At 47.3% G+C, this 13,026-nt stretch overlaps 1 long non-coding RNA gene across 1 annotated transcript; it reads right to left on the bottom strand.

Moving 5' to 3' along the window:
- Nucleotides 1-66: 66 nt before the first annotated feature.
- On the bottom strand, nucleotides 67-11,129 carry LOC125915441 (uncharacterized). Its single transcript, XR_007455665.1, has 3 exons — nucleotides 10,098-11,129; nucleotides 7,175-7,348; nucleotides 67-7,042 (listed from the first exon to the last, which is right to left on the bottom strand). It is a non-coding gene; the product is annotated as an uncharacterized LOC125915441 (long non-coding RNA).
- Between the last annotated feature and the right edge of the window lie 1,897 nt (nucleotides 11,130-13,026).

Below are 13,026 nucleotides of genomic sequence, written 5' to 3' on the forward strand. Positions count from 1 at the left end.
TCCTACAACTCGACAACAACAAAACCAAATTTAAACCTGATTTTAAAATGGGCAAAGCTCTTGGATAGACATGTCTGCAAAGAAGGTATACAGATGGCCAATAACCACATAAAAAGCAGCTCCACATCACCAATTGTGAGGGAGATGCAAATCAAAACTACAATGAGGGGCTCCTGGGTGTCTCAGTAGGTTAAGTGTCTGACTCTTGGTTTTGACTCAGGTCATGACTTTGCAGTTCATGAATTCAAGCCCCACATCGGGCTCTGTGCTGACAGTGTGGAGCCTGCTTGGGATTCTCCCTCTCTCCCTCTTTCTCTGCCCCTCCCCTGCTCATTCTCTCTCTCTCTCTCTCTCTCTCTCTCTCTCTCTCTCTGTCTCAAAATAAGTAAATAAACTTAAAAAAATTTAAAATACAATTAGGTACTCCCTCGCACCAATTAGAATGGCTATTTTCAAAAAAGCCCAGAAAGCAACAAATGCTGGAGTGGATGTGGAGAAATTGGAGCCTGGTGTGTTTTTGACGGGACAGTAAAATAGTGTAGCCATGGTGGTGATTTTCAGAAAAAAACTTTACATAAAAATACCATATGATCCAGTAATTCCACTTCTGGGTATATACACAAAAGAAGTGAAAGCAGGAACTGAAAGAAATATGTGTACACCCATGTTCAAAGAGTATTGTTCACAATAGCCAAAATATGGAAACAACCCAAATGCCATCAATGAATTAAGACAAACACAGTAGAATATCGTTTAGGCCTCTGACCATCCTGGGCAGCCTCTGTTCCCTGCCTGGCTGACTTTCCTGTAGTCACTGGCCTTTCCCCATGGATGGCACAAGGCAGGGAGTGGGGAGCTGCACAGGGACACTTGACAATAGAGTCCTTAGAGGCCTCGGGAAGGAGCTGACAAGACAGAACAGGCACATGGTAGGGACCCCATAAGTGTCTGTTGGAACGGGGATAGAAGTGAAGCTCCTTTTCCACCTTCTTAGCTAAAACCAACTTCATGTGTTAATTTCCTCTGTGTTGTCTTCGTGTCCCAATGTTGCCCCCTGGAGGCTATGCTGGGGGCTGCACCAGAGATGCTAACCAGGCTCCAAAGGATGTGTGGGCCCTGAGCCCTGGGCAGAGGTGGGCTCTGACCTCCAGGCTGAGGGGCTGGTCAGCCCAGGTCCTGGTCCCTGTGGGTCCCAGGCTTCCTGAGTCCATCCCAGTGCAGGGTAAACTCAGGGAGAGGACAGTTGTTGTCCAGAAGATTCCTGATCCAATGTCAGGAGAACCATCCATCCAAGGGGATATGTTGCCTCTGATGGTGGTCTCTGTTCCCAGAGTTCCAAAGGAAGGGCCAGTGAAGAGTCTCTTGGGGCTTTGGGGAGAATACACCTCAGAATTCCCTGTTTCCCCCATCACAGCACTGGGGCCTGTTGCGTTCAAGTCACCTATGTCCCTGTCTTTGCTCTAGGCTCCCCCATAGGACGCAGGAGCTAGAGCAGCTCCACCTGGAGACTCATCCAGGGAGTCTCGAGGGTTCCTCTGCTAGGGAAGGGGAGGCCTCTGTGGGAGCCTCAGCCCCGCTGAGATGGAAGCAAATTCAGATCCTGGGTTCTCCTGTTCCATCCTGCACGGCAAGTTCCTCTCACTTCTCAGGACACCTTGGGGTGGTAAGATGTCTTCAGCAGACCATAGCCACATATCCCCACAGATCAGAGACCCTAAGGAGGAGGAGTCACCTCCTGACTTCCTTGAGTTCAGAGAGGGGCTCTGACTTCCCCTGGTGGTAACTGCACCTGAGGTCAGGTCTCTGAGAGAAGATGAGGACACAGGCTGCCCAGGATCTCCAGGGATAGGTGAAGTGGCTCACAAGGTAGAGATGGAGTGGGGGATGTCTGTTTTCTGTGAGTGAATGGTGTCAGATGCTCACTGTTAGGAGGTCTCTGTCCTCACTCCTGAATCTATGAGGAGTGAAGGCTTGTCCCTGGGACAGCCTCGGGTACTTGTTGGCCTCCTCCCATGAAGATACCAGTGCCCCTGTGTCTACAGGGAACAGGTTCTGACCCCCAGGTGTCATGTGGGGGTGACATGCTTTATGGTGTGGTTTCTCTTATCCATTTCACGCATGTCTATTGACGCATGTCATCTGGCACAGACGGGGATGCCTGGATATCTGGCCTGGCTGCCATCTCATCCTCTAAGACACTGTTGCTGAAGTAGTGTCTATTCAGAGTAGCCACTGGGCATAAGGACAGGACTGCCCCATTTCTCACAAGGGACTTAGTCATGGATGGATTGCACCCTGGCTCTGCATGCTGCTCTCCCGGCTGGTACCTTGACAAACCTTGTCTTCTGTCTTCCCATTGCCCCAGCACAGCCTCCATAACACAGGGATCTGGGCCCTCTCAGAGGCCCCCACCAATCAAACCCTGCACCTCATGTAACCTTCTTTGTGTTAGAGAGAAGGGCCCCGTTATAGCATCAAGCAGCCTCATGGGAAAGCACTTCTGAGCCAAAGTGATCCCCATATGCTGGGACTGGTGTGTCCCATCTGGCCACATCTTGGCGGGTCGTCATGGGATCAGGGCAGAACCGGTGTGAGCTGTGGTCTGGAGCTCCAAGGAACTGCCAGTGAGAGCTGAGTGCTAGGTTCTTGTCTTCTGGGAGGGATTCAATTTCCAGAACTTCGCGATGTCCTTGGACCCAGCCAGAGACCAGGAGCTCAGGGCTCTGGTGGTGGTTGGGATTTAGCCACAAGGAGGTGCCCGGCTCTGCCCCCATACGTGCCAACCAGCGGCCCGAGCCTGTGCAGGGATAGTCCGGCCCATCTCCGCCTGCAGAGTGCGGAGGTGGACAGGTGAATGCTGAGGACACTAAAAGGAACTCACCCCTTAATGATGGAGCATCAGAGACTCTTGTGGTTCAGAGAGGGGCACAGGGTTAGAGGGCAGGGTGTCAGCCCACAGGTGCTGAGAATGAAACCCCAACTCCAGCCAGTCCCCAATTAAGTCCATTTTGGGGGGTGTAAATTCATCCTTAAGAAGTGATGCCAAGCTGTATGATTCTGAGAGAAGCTCCTATGATATAATTTTCTTCTTAATATTTCTTCCAAATCCATAGTATGACTTTTCATTCATGGCTAAGATGCCTCTCAGGATGCTGAGAACATCAGAGGACGTGTCTAATGACATCACATATCAATGTGCGGTCACGTATGTTTTTGCATCCCAATGTCTACAGAATTTCCCTCAGCCAACCTGGCAATATAACCCAGTGGTGTCCTGATTTGTGGTTACACCCTTGGCAAAAACCAGTCTTCCAGCTGCTGAGCCACGGGCAGCCATAAGTTCTTCCCCTCTAAATATGCCTCCTTCTGAACCTGAATGTGCCCTTTGTCCAAGCTGAGCCCTCCCGTCTCCTGTCCAGGGCCCTGTTTGCTCTTCCAGCAGCAGGAACCATCCACCAGAGGGCACTCACGCTCCTGCCTGAACTCCTGCTGACCATTTCCATCTCCTGACCAATGCAAGTGTTTACATTGCCACAACGCCCAACCCTCAAATACTCTTTAGATTTGCTCATGGTGTAGTTCTTGGGACCCTAAACAGGGTCCCCAGAGAAGAACCTCACATTGGAGGATGTGGCACATGGACTTGTAACCGGAAACAACCCCAGGCCCAAGTCATTGGAGAAGGGATGGTGCCAGGGACAGTGGGCCTTGTAGACTGGACACTCAGGGCCCAGATGCCCCAGCACCACATGTGGGCCCTGGGGAAAATGACTGTGAGCCTGTGTCCCTAAAGGCCCTGTCACTTAAGATCTGTGCACATCGGCCTTGATAGGCCTTCTGTGGAACATTCCAGACTGGGTTTTCCAAGTGGGACACAGGTCCTCCTGGGTATTTTAAGAACCTTCCTAGCTGGAAGAGTCAGGAGAGAAGTGGCATTCTTCCTAGCACAGGATCTCTAGGGCCTGAGAGAGCAGGTGGCGTCCAGGCTCCACCATAAAGACCAGATCAGGCTCCGGGTTGTTGGGAGAGTGAGGTCTTGCCTGACCTTGTTCTGCAGGACACCATTCCTGGGCTGTCTGTGGGGAAATCGGCCTCCCCCTCCCTGCAGTGCAGGAATGAGATGCCAGCGTCTCTTCAAGCGCGGGCGGTGAGGGAGCACAGGTGAGTCTGGGCTCTATTGAGGAGAGACCATCATTTCTGGAGGTAGGAGTGGTTAGATGATGGGCACACACGTGGTATGCTGCCCACTTAGCTCCTGTACCTGAGAGGTTTCCTTCCAATTCCTGAGAGGTTTCCCTCTTGAGAATCCAGCCTTTCCCTGCAACTATGGTCACTTCCCAGTTTAGTGCTTCCAGGTAAGGCACCTCAATTCTGATCCCCAACCCAGTCCTACATCAGTTCTTTGTCTCCATCACACCTGGGCAGCGCTGTGTGCCCAGCTTTCTGATCCCCAGGTCCTCAGAGTGGTTATCGCCACCTCTGTCCCCACCAGTCTGTGCTATGGGACCAGACTCTCTGTTGTGATTATCAATCATCTGCCAGGACATGGCAGCTGCTGAGCAAAGGAGAGGATGCAGGGTGCTTGTTGGCCACTCTGTGTGCCTGCAAGTCCACTGTGGGCGAGTAACCAGGGAGATGACTGAACTTGCTGCTAATTTATTTATTTAAAAAGTTTTTAATATTTATTCTTGAGAGGGAGTGACAGATATAGCATGAGCAGGGGAGGGGTGGAGATAGAGGGAGGCACAGAATCCAGAGCAGGCTCCAGGTTCTGAGCTGTCAGCACAGAGCCCAATGCAGGGCTTGAACTCACAAACCGTGAGATCATGACCTGAGCCGTAGTCATGCACTTAACTGACTGAGCCACCCAGGTGCTTCAACTTGCTGCTAATTTAAATGTGGGTAGTGTTGCCCTGGGGATTTAATAAGGAATGCATGGGTGTTTTCTTATTTTCAAGGCACAGGCTTTTGAGTTTGGAATTAAAAGTTTCCCTTGGATGTCGCTGTCAACCCCAATCTCACCCGTTTGGGGCACAGATGGCAAATTCCACACCCTAGTGCACGTTAGGTATTGGGGCCAAGACACTGGCCCAGGGGACCCTCCGTGCACAGCTGCTGCAGAGAGATGTGTTCTCTGTTGGGCATAGTCCTGCTTCCTCCCTGGGCACCAGTGCCCAGCTCCACGGTGCCCTCCTGCCTCCCTGCAGGTCCCCACCCTCAGACACACCTACCCCAGGGATATCATGTGGATTATTTCCTGTGTTCTGCTGCTGCTGCCTGCCTGGAGCTGTCCAGGATCCTGTAGGTTCCCTAAGGGGTGTGTGTGTATATGTGTGTGTTGTGCGTGTGTGTGTGTGCGTGCGTGCGTGTGTGTGTGTTGTGTGTATGAGCAATTATTCAGACTCATTTAAAGTGGTATGGCTGTGCTTGCCGGGTGGAGAAGGCCCCAGAGAGAGGAGACAATGGAAACTGAGTGTGGTAGGCAGAAGTGTGATGCCCCAAGATGTCCACACCCTGGTCCCCAGCACCTGTGAACATGGGACTGGGCATAGCAATGGGGAATTCAGATTGTCAATGGGTGGGCCTTCAAATAGGGAGATTATACTGGGGGATCCCTATGGAGATATCTTTGTCAGGCTTCTAACCTAACAGTAAAATAAAAACAATAAGATTGAGGCACCTGTGTGGCTCAGTGAGTTAAGCATCCGACTCTTGGTTTCGGCTCAGGTCATGATCTCACGGTTCGTGGGTTCAAGCCCCATTTTGGGCTTTGTGCTGACAGTGTGGAGCCTGCTTGGGATTCTCTCTCTGTCTCTGCCCCTTCCCCTCTCTAAATAAATAAATAAATAAATAAATAAATAAATAAATAGTTTTTAAAAGCCCACTAAGATTAACAAATTGTGTTGTTTTAAGCCACTAAGTTTGTGGTAATTTGTTACAGCTACAGTAGGAACTTAATCCCCTAGGAAGACTGGTTAGAATCGGTCACGTCCATGTTGGAAATGACGATGTGGACTCACGGTCAGTGTGGACAAGAAGGTGGTAGAGAAATAGGAGGAATATTGGGGCAGGTTGGGGGGCCTATGGAGGCTTTGCTAACAGGTTCCACAAAGCACAGGGAGGAGCAGAAGAATTCAGTAGTGACTCTCATGATTCTTGCTTCAGCAGCCAGGTGTAGGGAAAGACCTTTAATAGAAGAAGGAGATGTGTGCAGGCTGAGCCTGTGTGAAGACCAGAAGTGAACGTTTGAATTACATGTGCAGTTAAGGTGGCCAAGAGGGGCCGGGGGCACTGGTTCAGCTGGATCCCAGCTTCTGTGAGAGGCCAGAGGGGAGTGGGAGGAGAGGATCAGTCTGTCCAGCAGGACACGATCCGCACGGTGTTCTCCTGGGCTGGGAGGTCTCCAGACTAGGTGGGAATGGAGTTGAGTGGGCAGTGGGACAGCTGACAGAGCACACGGACCGGAGCGAGGTCCCACCTGCAACAGCCCCTTCCTGAGCCACAGCCTGGGACGCTGTTTCCTGGCCGCCCTGCTGGTGGCCAGCACGGTGCTATCCATTGAAGCTAAGGAGTCAGAGTCACCGGTCAGGTCACTATTAACCACTTGCATCCTTCCCTCTTCTTTGTTTTCTGTGTTCAACTGATATTTCTTGCATGTCTCTACTTTGTGGGTCTGAGTAGAATAAAATAATCCAAACTACATTTTCTCCTGATTATCTTTTGTTTCCAATTCCTCATGCTTGAATATACTAAAAAACAAACAAAAACACAAATAAAAATCCACCATCAGCAGGGTACTGGCAGAAGCAGACACACCATTACTCAAAAGCCTAATCCTCCCTTCTCCCCTCAGACACCAGGTGTCCTCACACAACCACGAATAAGAACATAGATGTTGACATATGTCCGGGGTGATCTGTGAGAGCCTGGGAGTGTGCACCTGCCAGCACGCAGGTTCTGTCTCACGGCGTCCGTGGTAGCTCATCCTCAGAGACCCGTGACCAACCATGTTCTAGGAACCTTCAGGGTCCCCATGGGGGTCCTGTGCTGACAGAAAGGGAAAGGGAACAGGCCAATGCTGGAGCATAAGGAACATCCTCGGGTATCTCTGGTGACCAGCAAACCAGAAAACTCATTGGGTCCAGATGCAACACATGGACCTACAGGTACCCACCTGAGTCTCTGAGTCCAAGTGTAAGACGTTCTATCAGATAATACGGAATTCAGTCTGGGTTTCTGGGGACCTCACTGGCTTGGGTCACACGGAAGTATCATCTGGAGAAAAGAGTCACATTGGAAGTGGACTGTCAGCTGCCTTCTTGTTACGATGACACTCAGCTTGTCTCACCTGAAACAAAGTTTAAAGGTTTGGATTTTCCTGTCAACTAATTCATTTCAACACTGAAAGAATGTATGAATTGTCCTATTTCTCCAACACTGAAGATTATGAGGAACATCCACTGTACTTCTTCAGCCAGAACTCTTATTTTTTATGTAAATTATCATTATTTTTACACTTTTCTTATAGCCCTTGCTCTCCTTGAAAGTATCCCCACTGACGGGTTTCCTGAGTCCAGCCATCAGAACTCCAGGACAAACCTCACAGGCCACATGCTAGAAAGTGCTGGAAAGGCATCCATCTCCAGCACCGCATATCCCCAAACACACTTGAAAAGTGCATCCACAATGCAAGGTCCTCATTGCTCCTTATCAAGATTTTGGCTTGTTCAACACACAGAGGGCAATGGCACCATTTTATGATATTGGGAACTGGGGTAGGTAGTATTTCAGGGAAAACTTGAGGGAAAGAGAAACACTCAGGAGCTTCATTTTGGACGTAAAATACTGAAATACCCATCAGACAGCTAAGTTCTCCTGGACACTTGCTCTAAGGGGTCCTTCCTTGCCCTGTCCATAAAGGTGGGCTCATTTCTCTCGGTCTCCCCCATTTGTTATTTCTCTAGTCTTTTGTTTCATTCTGAACATCATCTCGTCACTTGTCTTACTATTTTCCAAAGTCTTGAAACTTTACAAGCCCCTCATCGATTCCCTTGTAACCCCACAGCCCCTGTTATGTACTTTCATCTAGCCCTCATCAACCATACTGTAATCACGTGTTTCCATGTGTTAATGAAAACCTATTCTGATAGTCATTACTCATGTTGAGGCACACTTTATTGAGGCCGACTGCTACAATGGCTTTGCAGTAGGAGGGACAGATTGGACTCAACTCCAAATCAACAAGACTAAATGGGACTTATAGCCAAGGAGCAGGGTGGGGCAGTCAGCGGGTGGAAATTTACCAAGAAGGCAGAGTAATTCTTGCCAAGAAGACCTAACAGGGTTCTTACTGAAGATAGCGGGAGTGATCACGTACTACCTAGCAGATGCTGCTGGGGTGAGGAATTTGGTCAGAAAAGGAGGGTGCTCAGATATCACGGGGGGAGGATTATGGCTCAACGGCCTTCACAGGTTTCTTGAACAAACTGGACCTGAAGCCCAAGTCAGACCTCCTTAAGCAAATGGCTGAGACAGCCTGACTAAAGTCTGGTCCAGGAGAGAATCTTTGCTGCGAGTTTCCCTCTACCTTGTACAGTTCCCACGAAACCATGGTGTTCGGATAGAAAGACAGAAACAGACACAGAGAGAAAGGGATCGATTGATGCGTTGATAAAAATCTTTAAGGACTTATCAGGAAGATACAAGAGAGGTTGTAAAATTTATCAGAGACTACCGCAAAAACTATGCCAATGTATTTTCACATATGGATTAAATGAACAATTATCAAAATAAATGTCAATCACCAAAACTTACCTCAAAACAAAAGTCTTAATATGAATAGAGCAATAACCATTAAAAAATTAAAACGTGAGCCGCTGATTTCCCTCGGTCAAAAAAACAGTACCAGGCCCTGATGGTCTTTATGGGTGAGAGTTAACAAACCTTCAAGTTAAAGATAACCTTCAACAGACTCCTCCAAGAATAAAAAGTTTTACAAGAAGAATACTTCCTAGCCCAGTACATGAGGCTACTTGAATAGCTTCATACCAAAACCAGATAAGAAAACCATGGGCCAGTTTCACCTACAGATACGCAGACAACGGGTGCCTGTGTGTCTCTGTCACTTTAGGGTCCAGCTCTTGCGCTTTCGGCTCATGTCATGATCTCACAGTCCATGAGTTGGAGCCTTGCATCGGGTACTCTCTAGTCTTCTCTGTGCTGATAGCACAGAGCCTGCTTGGGATTCTTTCTCTCCCTTTCTCTCTGTCCCTCTGCTGCTTGCTCTCTATCTATCTCAAAAATTAAATAAACTTTATAAAAACTCACATAAAAAAATCAAAGTAAATGTTAGTAAACCAAATGCAGAGTTAATAATAACAGGAAACAAATAGATGAAAAATTATCATGATCAAGTAGAATTTATGTTTTTTAGTTTCTTTATTTTGAAAGAGAGAGAGAGGGACTGACAGAGATAGAGAAGGAAGGAGGGAGCTAGAGAGATTCTGAAGCAGGCTCCACACTGTCAGCAGAGAGCCCAATGCGGGACTTGAACTCATCAACCATGAGATCGTGACCTGAGACAAAGTAGGATGCTTAACTGACTTAGGCACTCAGGCACCCCTTTTTCTTGTTTTCATATTGACTATTGGATATGCCCAAAATAATTGCTTATATCATCTGTGCAGGGAATGAAAGCAACAATTATTTTTAAAAATAACTCCAGGGGCACCTGGGTGGCTCAGTCGGCTGAGCGTCTGACTTTGGCTGAGGTCATGATCTCACGGTTCGTGAGTTTGAGCCCCGTGTCGGGCTCTGTGCTGTCAGCTCAGAGCCTGGAGCCTGCTTCGAGTTCTGTGTCTCCCTCTTTTCTCTCTGCCCCTCCCTGCCCTTGCTCACACTCTGCTTCCTCTCTCTCTCAAAAATAAATAAACATTTAAAAAGTTTTTTTTAACGCCAAAACCCCACAGAACTCCCTATGAGTCTTTACCCAGCTCAAGGAAGAAGAGAACCAGCACCTCACACACCATGGATGCTGTCACCAGTCCCCCTGCCAGCCCAACCCACCCCCCGCCATATTCTGCAAAATATTCCCCTACCTTTACACGTCTTCTTTTTCAACAACATGCTGTAACCTTAAAAACCATACATTTCATATTGAGCGTTGTTGACCTTCACAAAAATGAAATTACACTGAATTTCATGCCACTTGCTTTGTTCAGGAAAAATTCCCAGGATTCACTCCCACAGGTGTGCCTGGATGGCAATGGTCTCTGCATCTCCCATCGTAAGAACTTATCACATTTTCTTTCACTGATTGGTAACTGGTGAACATTTGGGATGTTTTGCTTTTGCTCATATGTTATACAAACACTGCCACTATGAATGTTCCTCCCCGTTCACGTCTGCTATGACACCACACAACTTCCTATGGGTGACATCTACAAGCTTTTCTATTGGTTTGTTTTTCTTTATTGCAAGGATCTTTATATATTGTGGATGGCATGCTTTGCCAACTATGTGTGCTGCACATCTCTTTCGTATAGTATCCTTTCTAAAGAGACATTAAGTGTAATATAGAACTCATATTTTTACCATTACATTGGTTGTTCCTCTACCTAATTTAGAATAATTTCCCAAGGCTGTGTGTGTGTGTGTGTGTGTGTGTGTGTGTGTGTGATCAATTTTTCAGACTCATTTATAAAAACTGCCTTCTTTCCCCCACTTTATCTGTCAGGCCACCTCCCTTATGAAGTGTCGATGTGTGTGTAGGATGGTGGCCGATGCCATATTCAGGTCCCCAGTGGAGCCACAGCACCAGTTTTCTATAGTGTGGCTCGGTGATCCATCTTGATATCTATCTAGCAGGGCCGTTGCCACCTTGTTACACTTCTTCGGGGCCCTTTGTTAAGCTCTTTAATTTTAGAATTCCCTTGTCCAGTGGAAAGAAAACAATGACAGTTTTTATTGGGAAGTTCGTAATTGTCCAGATAATTTGGGGAGAACAGCTATTCCACCAAGCGGAGTCTTCCCGATCCTGACACTCCCTGGTATCTCTTTCCTTTCTGTTGGTGATTTGTCCTCTGTTAGTTATTGCCACTTAACAGCAAACTTTCATGTTCAGTCAAGTTTTAGGTGGTAAATAAATTAAGGCCTTGCTTACAAAGCTCTTTGTTTATTCTCCGGTTGCTGCTATAAATATTATTTAAATGACACTTGCTCTTATAAAGCAATGTCATTCAGCCTCACATATGAATCTCCTATCAGGCATTCTTGGGAAACTACAGTACTGATTCTGAGAACTTCTCAGATGTGAATTATGACATCGTTTCTGCACTTTTCCTTCTCAGACCTTTTCTTTTATGTCTGGCTCGGCGCGCTCAAGGACCCCATACGCACCCTTACAAGTAGGTGTTGGCAGCCCACCCGAGCCTGGCCGCCTGACCTTAAAATTACGTTTGCTCTACCATTTTGTATACACGCTTTATCAGTTTAAGAAAGTTTCGGGGCGCCTGGGTGGCACAGTCGGTTAAGCGTCCGACTTCAGCCAGGTCACGATCTCGCGGTCTGTGAGTTCGAGCCCCGCGTCAGGCTCTGGGCTGATGGCTCGGAGCCTGGAGCCTGTTTCCGATTCTGTGTCTCCCTCTCTCTCTGCCCCTCCCCCGTTCATGCTCTGTCTCTCTCTGTCCCAAAAATAAAAAACGTTGAAAAAAAAATTTAAAAAAAAAGAAAGTTTCATTTTATTTCTGTTGATGGGTTTCTGTCATCAAATGTAGCTGAATTTTACATAGAGTTTTTTTTAACGTATCTTTCAAAAAGTCACATAATTTTCCTTCTTTCAACCATTAAAGCTGTGAATTACACTGATTTTCTCCTGTTAACCTAACTGCATTCCTGGACTAAACCTCACATTCACGCACGTGATCTTTTCCATTCACTGCTGGACTGTGGTTCCTATTTCTGTAGGTTTGTGTATGCTGCTCTTGGCCTGTAATTTTTCCTTTCCGTATTTTTTCTGGTTTGAGGGTCAAGGTTATTCTAGTCTCACGGTAAGAGCTGGGAATGTGTTCGCTCTTTCTCTCAAGAGTATGCGTAAGGTTAGAATAAGGTCACGAATGTGTAAAATCTCCCCATTGAAATGATGGAAATTTCAAAATGGTAACTCAAGTGGTGACTGAGGGGCTCAGTCAGTTGAGCGTCTGACTCTTGATCTCAGCTCAGGTCATGATCTGGCACTTTGTGAGTTGTAGCCCAGCACCAGCTCTGACACTGACGGTGAGGAGCCTGCTTGGGATTCTGCCTCTCCTTTTCTCGGCCCCTGCCCTGCTTGGGCATGCGGTCTCTCTTTCTCTCTCAAAACAAATAAATAAACATAAGAAAATAGTAACTCAAGTTCGTATTAGGTTAGTTATTAGGACTACTATCATGCTTTTCTTCTGGCTATTTTTTATTCTTTGCTCCTTTTTTCTGCTTTTAAGCATCTTAACATTTAAAATTTCCCCACAAGCTCCCCTGGGTTGCATCCTGTGTGTTCTCCGTAAAGTATTTTTCTGTCAGTTATACATATTGTGACACTGCCATTGTATTTTCTCATTAGGCAGGAGTTTTACAAACACATGGTTTCCATTCAGGGAGTTGTTTTCAGCTTATACTTTTCATTCTGTTCTCTGACTACCGACCATAGGGTTTATAGAGCCTTCCATGTCTGTGCATTGATGAAAATTTGCAGTCTTGGCCCAGTATGTGGCAAATATTCATACAGTTGCCATTTGTGCTTGAAAAAAATTTTTTACCACATTTTGTATATACATCCACCAAGCTTCTTACATTGCTCCAATATTCTCTATCCTTCCTGCTAGATGAGCTTCCCATCTAGCTTGCCCTCTCATTTCTGAGAGGCATATGCTCATGTCTTCTACCAAAAGAGTGGATTCCAAGTGGCTTTTTAAAGACAGGGAAGACGGGCACCTGGGTAGCTGAGTCGGTTGAGCGTCCGACTTTGGCTCAGGTCATGATCTCACAGCTTGT

The sequence above is a fragment of the Panthera uncia genome, assembly GCF_023721935.1.
Source record: "Panthera uncia isolate 11264 chromosome E2 unlocalized genomic scaffold, Puncia_PCG_1.0 HiC_scaffold_19, whole genome shotgun sequence".
Classification (NCBI taxonomy): Eukaryota; Metazoa; Chordata; class Mammalia; order Carnivora; family Felidae; genus Panthera; species Panthera uncia.